This window comes from Nicotiana tabacum, chromosome 19 (genome assembly GCF_000715075.1).
Source record: "Nicotiana tabacum cultivar K326 chromosome 19, ASM71507v2, whole genome shotgun sequence".
Classification (NCBI taxonomy): Eukaryota; Viridiplantae; Streptophyta; class Magnoliopsida; order Solanales; family Solanaceae; genus Nicotiana; species Nicotiana tabacum.
In genome coordinates, this window is record NC_134098.1 from 145456092 (window position 1) to 145471427 (window position 15336).

A 15336-nucleotide genomic window follows, 5' to 3' on the forward strand; every position below is an offset into this window, starting at 1 on the left:
GGTCTCCTTGGCCATCTGAAGCCTGATAGGGTGAGTGAGTCCCTCAATAAACCTCCTCACTCTCTCTCCCTCAGTAGGTAGTAAAAGGAGAGCATGACAGGCTAAATCCACAAAATGGGATTCATACTGAGTAACAGTCATACTGCACTATTGTAGATGCTCAAATTGCCTGCGGTAATCCTCTCTCAATGTGATAGGGAGAAACTTCTCTAGGAATAGCCGTGAGAACTATTCCTAGGTCAATGCAGGCAACCGAACTGGTCTGGTCAATGTATAATCTCTCCACCACCTATTGGAGGAACCCGTCATCTGAAATACAGCAAAATCGACCCTATTGGTCTCAACTATACCCATGTTCCTTAGTACCTCATGGTAGCGGTCAAGATAATTTTGTGGGTCCTCAGAAGGTGTACCACTGAAGTGAATTGGAAAGAGCTTAGTAAACTTATCCGGTCTCAATAAGGCCTCAGAAGACATGGCTGGCCTATCACCGACCTGTGCCGCAACAACTGGCTGAACTACCCCAACTGGCGGGACTGCTGGATCCTAATTCTAGGGAGTCATCTGCTCCAGAGCAGGAGTAGTGGGAGTTTGTACTCCCTCACATCCCGTGAGATGGCTGGTGCCACTGGAAATGTACCATTCTGGGCCACGCTCTCCATAAGACTTACCAAACAGACTAGAGCGTCCTGACGCACTAGAATAGCTATAAATCCTTCCAGGACCTGAACTGGTCTAACCGGAACAGTCTGAATGGGAACCTCCTCCTGAAGATCCACCTGAGGTTGTACAACAGGTGTTGTTGCTCGAGCTCTAGACTGAGCTCTACCTCTACCTTTGCCCCTAGCACGACCTCGGCCTCGACCTCTACCCCTAGTCATAGTTTCCATGGGGGGATCTAGCCCCTGTCCGTCGGTAGATGAGTACAGACGTCTCCGTACCGATCCTTCAGACTCTACTAAGTTTGCTCGTGACTCGTGAGACATATGTAACCTAGTGCTCTGATACCAATGGTCACGACCCGAAATTTCCACCTTCAGAACCGTGATGGCGCCAAACATTTCACTTGCTAGGCAAGCCAACGTTAGAATATAATTAGCCATTTTAACAAAATTTTAAATTAATTAATACCAAGGAAACAAATGCAGAAATAATGTCTGAAATAATCCATAATAATCGCGATATCTAAATATCATCCTAGAACAGGAGTCACAAGTGCACAAGCTTCTAGAATAATACAAATAAAGGTCTGAATAAAATTCAAGCTATTTGAAATATAATACACAGGTGAGATAATATAGAAGGGGACTTCAGAACTGCGAACGATGTGCAATTATACCTCAAGTCTCCACTGGTAGCTGTATCCGGGCAAATCTACAGTGCGCCGCTGGGACCAACTCTGAAATCTGCACAAGAAGTGCACAGTGCAGTATCAATACAACCGACCCCATGTACTGGTAAGTGTCGAGCCTAACCACGACGAAGTAGTGACGAGGCTATGACAAGACACGTATGTAAACCACCTGTACAAGTACATACAAATACAAAGTGACAATAATACAACAAATAACAATTTATAAATTTGGAGGGAACAAGCGTAGGGGAAGGATATAATAATTTCAGCAGGAGTAGTGTCACTTAGCAGCCAATTAATTTATCAACAATAAAATGAGCAAATGATAATACTATGAAAATGGCATGACACCACCCTTCGTGCTTTTACTCTCATTTGACACGACATCACCCTTCGTGCTTTTACACTCACAAATGGCACGGCAACACCCTTCGTGCTCTTACACTCACAAATGGCATGACAACACCCTTCATGCTTTTACACTCACAAATGGCACGACAACACACTTCGTGCTTTTACACTCTTCCTTACCATGAAAATAATAATATAAATTCAGAAGAGTATTTAAGTGTGGGGATATACACTTATCAATGAATTCAATACCAAAATACCGACTTCACCTTCCAAAATATTCATCAATAATTAAATAAATAATAATTTCACAAATAATGATCAAATAAGCATGTGACAATTATTGCAGGAATTCAAGAATTAATATTTGACAAGGAATATGAGTGAAATAATTAATATAATAATTAATTCATGATGTAAAATGATTTATGATTTTTCAAGTAATTATGCAAACAATTAATTTGACGAGGTATAGGCACTCGTCACCTTGCCTATATGTCATACATATGCATCTCACATAACAAATAAATTAAGGGTTCTATTCCCTCAAATCAAGGTTAACCACGACACTTACCTCGCTTTGCAACCAAATTTCAAGTTTCCAATACACCCTTGCCTCGCGAATTAGTGTTCAAAATCCTCAAATCTAGTCATAGACAATTCAATATATTCAATACAAATCGTAGGAAGTAATTCCATATGAATTTACTAATTTTCTGGATTAAAATCTTAAATTCATCTCAAAACTAACAGTGGGGCGCACGTATCGAATCTCGGAAAAACTTACGAAATCCGAACACCCATTCCGATACGAGTCCAACCATACAAAAATTATCCAATTCCGATATCAAATGAACCTTCAAATCTAAATTTTTCGTTTTTGGAAAGTTTTACAAAAATTCCAATTTTTTCCATCTAAATCTGAAATAAAGGATGAATATAGACATGTGTTCATGAAATATAATCACTGTTGGTTATAGAACACTTACCCAATTCAAATTCGTGAACATCCCCTTTGAAATCGCCCAAATTCGAGACTTGAAATGTCTAAAAATGAGAAAAATCTCGGACTTTTCGATTTATACACTACCTAGGAATTTTCGCACCTGCAGTGCCTGGGCTCGCACCTGCGCATCCTCTTTGCGGAAGGAATTTCGCTTCTGCGACCCGCACTTGCCCTACCTCCGCTTCTATGATGCTTAGGACCGCATATGCGGTCGCGCCTTTGCGCAAATATGGCCGCACTTGCGAAGACCCCAGGCCAGCCCAATCCCGCATCTGTGATGGAAGGATCGCTTCTGCGAGCTCGCACCTGCGATGGAAATTCCGCAGGTGCGGTTACATCAGATGGCAGGACCTTCAGATTTCCTTCTAAATCTAAATTCGATCCGTTAACCCTCCGAAACTCACCTGAGGCCCACTGGACCTCAACCAAATATACCAACAAGTCCTAAAACATAACACAGACTTACTCGAGGTCTCAAATCACATCAAATAACATCGAAGTTACAATTCACACCTCGATTCGAACTTTGAGTTTTAAACTTTTTAATTTGTTAATGTCGTGCCGAAATATGTTAAATGAATCCGGAATGACTTCAAATTTGGCACACAAGTCATAAATGACATAATGGAGCTATTCAAATTTCCGGAATCAGATTCCGGCCCCAATATTAAAAGTCAACTCCGTGGTCAAACTTGAAAATCTTTAGCCTTTAAATTTCTAGTTTCTGTTAAATGGTCATAACTTGAGCTAGGGACCTTCAAATTAAATTCCGGGTATACGCCCAAATTTCAAATCACGATATGGGCCTACCGAAACTGTCAAAATACTGATTCGTGTTTGTTTGCTCAAAATGTTGACCAAAGTCAACTTAGTTCAGTTTTAAGGCTCTATTTCACATTTTAATCCATTTTTCACATAAAAACTTTTCAAAAAATTATACGGAATGTGCACGCAAGTCGAGGAATGATAAATAGTGCTTTTCGAAGTCTTAGAACACATAATTAATTATTAAATTTAAAGATGACCTTTTGGGTCATCACAATATGATAGACAACACTTCAATTTCGCTACTCCTAATGATCATCAAGCTGAAAAACAAGATATCCCTATACAACATGTTCAACAAACTTTAGAGCCAGAAGGTGATATAGCTGCATCTCCATCACCAGTGTCAGTACCTCAGGAAGACACAATGCAACTATCCACTCAAGATAATCCAGTAGAGCCACACATAGATATTCCTGCAAAACCACAAGTAAATCAAAGAGAATCAGAAAGGGAAAAACAACCACCTATATGGATGAAAGATTTTGTGTCACTCAATATTCACAAATACACACCTTATGCCCTATCTAACTACATCACCTATGACATACTAAATCCACAACATCAAGCCTACATTGCAAAAATTTCAACTTTGATAGAACCTAAGTCTTACTCTGAAGCATTAAAAGATCCAATATGGGTAGATGCGATGAAAGATGAGATTGAAGAATTACAGAAAAATCATACGTAGGAGATCACTTCACTACCAGTTGGAAAACACCTATAGGTTGTAAATGGATCTATAAAGTAAAATACAAGTCCACAGGTGAAATTGAAATATTCAAGGAAATGCTAGTTGCCAATGAATATAGTCAACAAGAAGGGATAGATTATCATAAAATATTTTCTCCAGTTGTAAAGATGAAGACAGTTAGAAAAATTCTAACACTTGCTGCACAGAAAAGATGGTTCATACACCAAATAGATGTATATAATGCATTCCTACAAGGTGATCTTGATAATGCGATATACATGGTATTTCCAAAGGGATTTAGGACTCAAGCGGAGAACAATAAATTAGTATGTAGACTCCTTAAATCCCTGTATGGACTAAAACAGGCTCCTAGATAGTGAAATACAAAACTATCAGAAGCTCTGCTGAGAATGGGGTCAAAACGACTACGGAATAGAGTTTAGTCGGTTCCGTTAACTCCGTTGGGTGATTTTGAACTTAGGAGCATGTCCAGACTGTGTATCTGAGGTCTGTAGTTGATTTAGGCTTGAAATGGCAAAAGTCGAATTTTTGAAAATTTGGACTGGAAGTGGACTTTTTGATATCAGGGTCGGAATATGATTCAGAGAGTTGGAACATCTTTGTTATGTTATTTGGGACTTGCCTACAAAATTTGACGTCATTCCGGGTTGATTTGATAGGTTTCGGTGCGAGTTTTAGAAGTTGGAAGATTTGAAAGTTCTTAAGTTCGATTCTTGGTTCGATTCATAGTTTTGCCATTGTTTGATGTAATTTGAGACCTCGAGCGAGTCCGTATTAGGTTATGGAAGTTGGTTGTATGCTTAGACAGGGTCCCAAGGTGTGTTTCGGACGCGTTCGGGTGGTTTTTTGTGGTTATGAAGAGGTCTACGTTCAGGTGTAATCGTACCTACGGGCCTTGGGCGCAGTTGTGAAGATGGAGGCGCAAGTGCGAGAAAAGCTGGACTTGGCAGTCTCCGCAGGTGCGGAAAGTTTGTGCGCATCAGCGGCTCCGCAGAAGCGGATTCTGGGACACAGAAGCGAGAGGAAATGCTGGTGCGGTTGGACATACGCACCTGCGGTTGTGCAGATGCGCCTAATTATGTCGCAGGTGCGATCACGCCTGGGCAGAAAAGAGAAATTCGAGGGTTTGATTTCATTCTTCATTTTTGGACTTGAGAGCTCGAAATTTTGCAATTTTTCGAGGGGTTTTCAGAGGAAGCTTTGGGGGTAATGATTCCTAACTCGTTTTTGGTTGTATTCCATTAATTTATAGTTATTTTCTCCATTTAATTTCGGATTTGGGCTGAAAGGTTGGGAAAATGGGGGAAACATTCTTCAATCGAATTTCTGAGTTTTGATTGGGATTTAAGCATTGGATTTGGATAATTTTGGTATGAGTGAACTCGTGAGAGAATGGTTGTTCGTATTTTGTGATTTTTACCCAATTCCGAGACGTGGGCCCGAGTCGACTTTTTAGGATGGATTTCGAATTTTTTTATTAAAATCTTGATTTTATTAATTAGATTAGCCTATTATAGTTGTATTTATGATATTTAATTGTTTTGGCTAGATTTGGGCCATTCGGAGTCGGATATTCGTGGGAAAGGCATTGTGACCGATTGATTGAGCTTGGTTCGAGGTAAGTATCTTACATAACCTTGGGGGGGGGGATTTTCCCTTAGGATTTGAGTCTTCTGTTTTGACTTTAGTCTGTGTACGCGAGGTGACGAGTGCGTGCTCGGACTTATTTGTAGAAAGTTGGCCTTTTAGGATTGTTAGGTCCTTATATTCACTGAGTATGAAGTTGTTCTTGATATGATTAATATCCTATTTACTAGTTTCACCTCTACATGATTTAATTAGAACTAATTGTTTTCAGGATTCACTATTATTGCCTATTTAACTCTTATTTGACTTAACTGAAAATTTTACCTCCTCTATTGACATGCTATCTTTTCATAACTGTTTATTTTTGTTTGGAATTATTAATATCTCATATTATATTTTGTTCAGTCTTAATTTAGGTTATGATTATCTTTCTGCTGCTTATCCTTAATTGAATTGTTTAATATCCTTTGAAATTCCTCAACCTTAAAAGAAGTTTTAGATATCCTATATCTTAGTCGACTTGTTTTATTTGGAATTATTTGACTCATGTTAGATTCCATATTGTTGAAATATATATATTGGGAAAGTTGCTACATATTAGTTTTCCCTTATTGAGTTGTTCTCTTTATGCCTAACATTCTTTACTATGGTTATTCCTTGTGAATTGGTCTACCGTTTATTTGTTATTTAAAGCTCTTGAGTTGATTTACTTGTCGTACTTTGTATTATTGTCATTGTTGTTATTGTACTTGTGGTGGTAAAGCACGAGGTTTCTGCCGTGCGGTTGTTATTATTGTGATGCACGAGATTTCTGTTGTGCGGTTGTTGTGAGGTTGCACGTGGTTTCTACCGTGCTATTGTTACTATTGATATTTGCACATGCGGCGTGACAAGGCGGGATATATATATATATATATATATATATATAGCATGTGGCGAGATAAGATGGGAACATTATTATGCACGTGTGGCGAGACAAGGCGGGCACTTACTTTATTACTGCACACATGGTGGACAAGGTGGGCTGTCTCAGGGATTGAATTGTGATGATTTGTGGCCTGTGGGTTTTCTAGTTATTGATATTTGTGTAGTGGTATATGTACCTGTATGAGCTTTATCTTGTGAAAGCTGTGAGAAAATATTCTACATGTTCTCCGTTCTTTTTCCTTATGCTTATTTGCTGATATGGACTATGGTAGGACACTTGCACAAGCATACACGTAGTTAAGCACTCTTATCAGATAAGAGGTGTTCTTGATATTGTTGAGCATAGATGCTCACCCTTGTTTACTTGCCTTCTATGTGAGAATGACTCTATTGGCACGTGAGTCGTCAGTGCGGTTCTGGGGTGTTATGAGAGCACAGGATGCCAAGTGTTAGTGTTCAAGTATTGAGACCCGTGAGTTATGATTTCTCCAAGGTTCGGTACCTCGTGGAGTTGTTGACTAAAACCTGATGTAAAAGCGGTTGTAGTCACTGAGTTATTATTTGTCCTTGCTGTATTTGTGATTTAGGTTGTGCTCCATTCACTTTGTCTGTGTCATTTTTATGATATTCCGCTGATACTTGTTGTTTTCTTCCTGGTTGCCATTACTGTATTGTGAGCCATATTGCATAGTCTTTATGTAGACATCATACTTCTATTGTTCATATACTTATACATGTTCAGCTTATTAGACCAGTGGGTGTCTTGACTATTCCTCATCACTACTCTACTGGAGGTTAGTCTTGATACTTACTGGGCACCACTGTGGTGTGCTCATTCTACACTTCTGCACATTTTTGTACAGATCCAGGTACTTGTTCGTTAGCTAGCTGTGTGGAATGTTGCTGTGGAGACTCAAGGTAAACATGTTGCTACGTTCGCAGGCTTTGGAGTCACCTTCAAGTTTTCATTTTGCACTGTTTATTCCTATTTCTGAACAATTGTATTTAGAGGTTTTCTAGCAAATACTCTGTAGAGCTTATGACTTGTACTACCAGTTTTGGGAATTGTAAGGGATTTCTATTTAAATTGTTAGATTGTATTTAAATAATATTGTTGTTTCAATTAATGTTAGGCTTACCTAATCCCTAAGACTAGGTGTCATCACGATACCAAACGGAGGGAAAATTGGGTCGTGACAAGTTGGTATCAGAGCTCTAGGTTCATAGGTGATACGAGTCATAAGCGAGTTTAGTAGAGTCTTGCAGATCGGTACGGAGACATCTGTACTTATCTTTGAGAGGCTACGAAACTATTAGGACAATCTTACTTCTCACATTCCTATTGTGCGGGATTATTGATCTTGGAGTTTGAACTTTTATCATTCCATTCTCGACAGATGGTGAGGACACGAGCTACAGTTATCGACGATGCTGCTCCCGGAGCAGGTATCGCTAGAGGCAGAGGCCAACGAGGAGTAAGTGCCACAGCCAGAGCACCTACCAGAGCAGCAGTTGAGGAGCCGCCAGTAGTTCAAGTTGGGGAGAAGGTACCGGAGGTGCCTACTGTTACCCCCAGACTTCAGGAGACCTTAGCACAATTCTTGAGCATGTTTGGTACACTGGATAAGGCGGGGTTGATTCCGGTTGCACCAGCTACTTCACAGACTGGGGGAGGAACCCAGACTCTCGCCGCCCACACCCTAGAGCAGCTAGTTCATGTTGGTCAGGTTCCAGGTGTCATGGCGACACAGCCTGTGGTTCCAGTTCAGCCTATGGTCAGGGCAGCAACATCTGAGGAAGAGTAGCTTAGACTTGCAAGGTTCAAGAAATATGACCCTCCTACATTCAGTGGTTTGGCTTCAGAGAGTGCACAAGATTTTCTGGAGAAGTGCCATCGTATTCTCCGCACTATGGGTATTATTAAGACAAGTGGGGTTGCTTTTACTACGTTCCAGCTGAAGAGAATGGCTTATCAGTGGTGGCGGGCATAAGAGTTGGGCAGCCCGGCCGATGTAGTTCCACTTACGTAGGTGCAATTTTCAGAGATGTTCTTGAAATAGTTTGTACCTCAGCCCCTTCAAGATGCATGGCACGTAGAGTTTGAGCAGCTACGCCAGGGCACTATGTTAGTGTCAGAGTATGCCGTGAGATTCAATGATTTGGCCAGGCATGCACCTGCTTTGGTCGCTACCGTTAGAGAGCGTGTTTGTAGATTCATTGAGGGACTCAGGCATGATATTCGGTTCAACATGGCTCGAGAGTTAGATTCAGATGTTTCATTTCAGCAGGTGGTAGGGATCGCTCGCCGCGTAAAGGGAATGTGGGATTAGGAGAAAGAGGACAGGCGGGGCCATAAGGGAGAGTACATGCGAGGTCCATAGAGAGAGAGGACAGGTAGGCGAGGAGGCCTCGTAGACCAGAGAGATCCACTGGTCCTTATTTTGGAGGTAGGGTACGACATGGTAGAGGTTTTGTGGGTCAGCTAATTCAGTTTGCACTTTAGGCTTCACATAGTGTTTTAGGTGCTCATGGGTCTCAGAGTACCCGTACTACATAGTTCCCACATCCACGTCAGCAGAAAGGTTGCTTCGAGTGTGGAGATACCAGACACAGGGTGAGAGATTATCCTAGACTCCGGGCAGGTGTGTCACAGCGGAGTATTCAAGCGGATAGAGGGCGCCCAAGAGGGGAAGGCCCGACCCGTTGAGGTGTCTCATATAGTAGGCTGGGGGTCGCTGCTCCAGATGATGTCATATAAGTATGCTTTTAATTTTTTATAGAAGGGCACCATTCATATTTTGATTCAGTTCTGCTTATTGGGGTGAGTTCCCCTATTAGTTGTTCCACCTATGGGTGAGTTCATGACTCAGTATTGTGTATATGTGTTTGCCCTGTTGGGAGATTCTATGAGTGATAGCCGCGTCTATCGTTATTTTAAATTCATTATTGAAAGTTACAAGACTAGAAGTAAATACATGTGATCTATTATTGTAGGTTTGATGTGATTCCTGAGTAATTGGTTACGATTTGTGATTTAATACTCTACCGGGGTGAGAGTTCAGTAAGTATTGTAATTTTATTGTCAGAACTGAGTTAGTGGAAGATTTCAATTGGTATGATGTGTATTCGGCTTGTGATTCAGAGTTGAGGGTGAGACTCTTGTGATTTCATGTGATTTGATATGTTTAAGTCGGGATGTGTGCCGCGGTGGAAGGTTATACCAGGATGAGATCCTTATGATTTGTTCATGTACTTTGATTTTTCCTTTTGAATTGATTCGTAGTATGGTACTGTTAGAGAGTTGTGCATGTCAGGCTTGTTTGATATTTCCCTTATGTGTTTCTCATTACATATTCAGTCATTTTCATTCTGTGCTTCTTGAGTTTTAGCTTACGGGGTGTGTGCCCGGTGGTGTCAGTTGTGACTTGTTGATCCGGGTGTATAGTTATGAGGTCTTCTTGTTTCTTACATCATTGTCAGCGTTGTGGAGGTTTGAAACGGGTTCTAACGGATATGAGGCTAATTATCTGTGCTGGTTTTGATTACAGGCAGCTATTGTGATCAGAAATGTTATTATGGGCCTATGTGTGGTATGTCTTGTTGTGTGGTCGTACCTTGTGGGTGTAGGCATGAGTTGTTACAGCTGGTTGAGACTTATACCGGTTATGGATTTAGAATCCGATCTTTTGAAGATAAATGGAAGGTGAAAATTTAGACTCTAAGGCTTATTGGTATTAATAGAAAGGATAAATTACAGTTGGGATGGTGTCATCGGGCTTATGTGGATTGGGGTGACGTGAGGTTCCCCGCGGGTGTATGTTGGATATGTACTTTCATCATTACTTTCAGTGATTTGATGATTTCGAGGAAATTCTTAGCACGTTCGAGGATGAACGTTTGTTTCAGAGGAAAAAGATGTAATGACCCGGCCGGTCATTTTTAGAATGTAAGTACCGTCCGGCGGCATAAGGCTCTGAGCAGCTTCATAGTAGGTGTATTTACTTGTGTGGGTGGTTGGTTTTAGTTACCGGATGATTCGGAGTGATTTGGGACACTTGATCCCTAAAACAAAAGCTTAAGTCTTAGGATTTTGACCGTAGTTGGAACTATGTGAAGACGACTCCGGAATAGAGTTCTGTTGGTTCGGTTAGCTCCGTTGGGTGATTTTGGACTTAGGAGCGTGTCTGGACTGTGAATCAGAGGTATGTAGCTGATTTAGGCTTGAAATGGCGAAAATCAAATTTTTGGAGATTTGGACCGGAAGTGGACTTTTTGATATCAGGGTCGGAATGCGATTCTGAGAGTTGGAACAACTCCGTTATGTTATTTAGGACTTGCCTGCAAAATTTGATATCATTCTGGGTTGATTTGTTAGGTTTCGGCACGAGTTTTAGAAGTTGGAAGATTTGAAAGTTCTTAAGTTCGATTCGTAGTTTCGCCGTTGTTTGATGTGATTTGAGACCTTGAGCGAGTCCGTATTAGGTTATGGAACATGGTTGTATGCTTGGACGGGGTCCCGGGGGTCCGAGGTGTGTTTCAGACGAGTTTCAGATGGTTTTTCGTGGTTGTGAAGAGGTCTGCGTTCTGGTGTAATCGCACCTGCGGACCTTGGACGCAGGTGCGAAGATGGAGGCGCAGGTGCGAGAAGAGCTGGACTTGGCAGTCTCCGCAGGTGCGAAATATTTGTGCGCATCAGCGGCTCCGCAGAAGCGGATTCTGGGACGCAAGAGCGAGAGGAAATGCAGGTGCAGTTAGACATGCGCACCTGCAGTTGTGCAGATGCGGCTAATTATTTCTTACCCAGACTTTATTTTCGCAGACTAATAATAATAGAGTCAGGCCTTTCTTTGACTAGGGATTCAAAAAAGGGTGATTTGGAACATACCAAAACTCAATTCCAAGTGGCGACTCTGTAAATAAAATAATCTCTACTCAAGTTTGTCACTTTAATTGGAAAAACTCTTTAACCCACAATCCATAACATATTATCTTTTCTGGGGGGTATAAAAGGGGTGTGACAGCTATGACGACTCTACTGGGGACAACCAGAGTTCGAGCTTGTACATGTTGACTTTTTATTTGGCTTTATTAATTTTGTATATACTGTGATTTATTTGGGCCTAATGTGTTACTCGTCTTCTTTTTATCGCTTTGATATTGTTGAACTGTACATATAAATTGTCTTCTCACGCACTCCTCTAAGTCTTCTTGAAATTAAAAATTGGACATTTGCTTGACATAGTCCGCTTTCTTTGAGATAGCCGAGGTGTTTGTCACCTGGTGAAAGATTTTAGTCACACATGTTTTAGGCGGGGAGCGCCACCAGCTAAGCCGGAAAGCAATGCTACCGGTACGCTGACCCTCCTCGGCTCGAGTTGTCCACTTGAGTAAGCCAATCTAGATACCTTCTCCAATAGGATTTAAACCTAGAAGAACAAACCTCATGTCTGATATCCCTAGTAGGTTCGCTTTATTTGCATCCCATGCATTTGACTAGCAAAACTCGACTCAAGGGCCGGGTCCGTATAAAACATGTATCCCCTTTGAGACCATCATGTTCATGTATGTGCTACTTGCTACATCATTTGGAAGGCTTGCTTGCATTGTTGACCGACTTTAGAAAATTAGTTGAGCGGAATTAATCCTTTTTTACTAAAGATTTTTTAGTAGTGTGGCATGAGGTGTAAAGATTAATTTTCATAAAATTTAAAAGAGAACATAGTCGGTTTGACAGAACTATGTGAGTCTGATTCTCACCGGATGTGAGATACGTAGGCAAACCTCATCGGTTCCGGCCCCTAATTTTCAAAAATCCAAAAAGATATTTTCCTTTAATTCCTTATTTAGAAGTTTTTCTTTGAGACCAAAACTCCAAAAATATTTTCTTCCTTTTTTTAAAAAAGTCTTTCTCCCAAAATTCAAATAAAGAAAATCAAAATCCAAAATATTATTTTCTTTCTTTGGAAATTTAAAAAACAAAAAAATTCAAAATTCAAAAACATTTTCTTTCTTTTTTAGAAGTCTTTCTTTCACCAATTCCCAAAAAAAAAATCGAAAAAAAAATACATAAGTATTTTCCTTGCTAAGAGCTTTCGTGTTATTATTTGTATATGAAAAAAAAAGATTTAGTTTATCTATTTTATTTCTGATCTTCACGAACTACGGAATGATCTGATTCATGCGACGTCATGATACGTAGGCAATCTCCATCGGATTCGATCATTGCCATTAAAAACAAATTGAGTGAAAAAAAACAAGAAAGAAAAAGAAAAGAAAAAAGTGACTAAAATAATAGGGATTCGATCATTGCCACTAAATAAACTGTGTAAAAAAAAAAGCAAAAGAAAAATAAAGAAAGGGGTGACAAAAAATAACAAAGAAAAACAAAGAGCGGAAAAAACAAAAAGCAAGAGTGAAAAAAAAAGAACTCTTTGTCCAATTTGAAAAAGAAAATCGCGGAAAACTTTTGTGGGTATATGCTGTCAAATGACACGAGTAGGCCGCCAGGGTAAAGCCTCTAATGGAAGAAGCAGAAATGGTGACGATCTTTCCACAGGCCCAAGAGGCGAACTACTTCCAGAACATGATGTCCGCTATGGGTAATCAGTTCGCCGAAGCTATTAAAATTGGGGAGATAGTCAAAAATGGTTTAAAACAGGACGAATCTTGAGTCATGCTGCCTTTAACGCCACATCACAGACCGTTCAGAATAGTTCGGGGGGTTTGATGAACATAAACACGAGGGAAGAGGGACCCAGGATGGCTTCGAGCTTAAGGGGAGCCCGCTGGTCATTCAACCAATCATATATGATTCCTAAGGTCCCACTACAGTATTATCCCCATCAAGATGATGCTTATGCCGTGACACCGCCTCTCTATGCGGTGATGAACGCGCAACCTTACATGCAGTTAGAGCATTACACACAAAATCGAGCTCCATAACCCAGAAATGTTCGTCCCTACCATGCTCCATATAATCCCCAACCAAATGTTCCCCAATACAATCCTCACCCAAGAGAGCCCCTCAGAAGGAATCAGTTCACCCATATTGGTGAATCATATTCAAGTTTGTTTCAAAAGCTAATCAAGACTAGGTATGCTGCAACCAGTGGCCTCGAATCGGCCGAACCCTGAGTCCCCCTCACACCGAGCTAATGCTAGATGTGAATACCACTCTGGAGCAGTGGGACATGATACTGAAGATTGTTGGACTCTCAAAAGAGAAGTGGAGGACCCCATTGAGGTTAAGTCAATAGTTCTCAGGGAAGAAGATGCCCCAAATATGATGAACAATATGTTGCTTGTTCATAACGCTGGGTTAGTCGTTGGAATGATCTGTGATGATGGAGAATTTGATCCGGCACTGAAGTGCATTGCATCTATTGCCGAGACAGAAGAAAAGACAAAAACCAGTAGCCAAACTTAAAATCTCCCTATCAGACGGTAGTCTCGGTAGCCGGTCTTGCTGTCCTTTCTGCGTACAGATTATTTCAGGGTGTGATCTGGATGTTTTAATTTATTGTCTTACTTTCTGATGCAAACTCTTCTATCTTTAAAATTCCAAGAAAAAAAAATGAATCAAAAAACAAATCAAATGAAATTAATATTTCATTGTCTAGGAGTGTCTCTCTTCTTAATCTTGTCACTTTTCTTATTCTATTTTCAGTTCTATTAATGCAGATTTTAATGACATGACATGCTTGCAGACTTTATGCTCAGATCCTAAAACGTTGTCAGACCCCGAAATAATGAATCAAGAAACATAATGTTTTGAAGACAAGGCTTGTAAGAAAATAAATAGAAAATTGGAACGAAGTTGAGATTCCCTCTCTTCGGATCATTGTTGAAGCCGAGATTGAGTATAAATATTGGGTTAAGAACCGATTGGAACAATTGACATTGATTGATAAAAAAAAGATTGGCTGCAGTTTGCCGCGGGCAACTATACCAACAAACAATGACCTGTGTCTACAACAAGAAAGTGCGGTCTAGAAAATTTGAAATAGGACAACTCATTCTGAGACATATCCTCCCACCTTATGAAGAAGCTAAAGGAAAATTGGCTCCAAATTGGGAAGGTCCATACATTATAACGAGAGTACTGTCAAAAGAGAATGTTGTATCTGGGAAGCATCGAAGGAAATATCCCTTAAACAACTGTCAACACGGATACAATCAAAGGTACTATGTTTGATCCTATATATATCATTAATGTTCTCTGAATGGGATGACAAAGGCTTTCATTCTTGCTATCCTAATACTATCAACCCGTTGCTAACCCTTTTGAGATGGTTACCTTTCTTTGATTACCCTCTTTGGAACCTGAAGATGTTATTAGAAAAGAAAATAAAAGACAGAAAAAAGTAAAACAAAAAAAAAAAAAGAAGAAAAAGAAAACAAAACAAAAATCCAAACAATTCATGTTCATTGAACTACGTTCGACTTGATTCCGAAAGGATACATAGGCAGCCTCTCTCTGGGGTTCAGTTACACCAAAATAAAAATCCACATTCCTCCAAAAGTAGAAACTGGGGCAGATGTTACAATGGTTCGACAATGGCCTCGCCTATG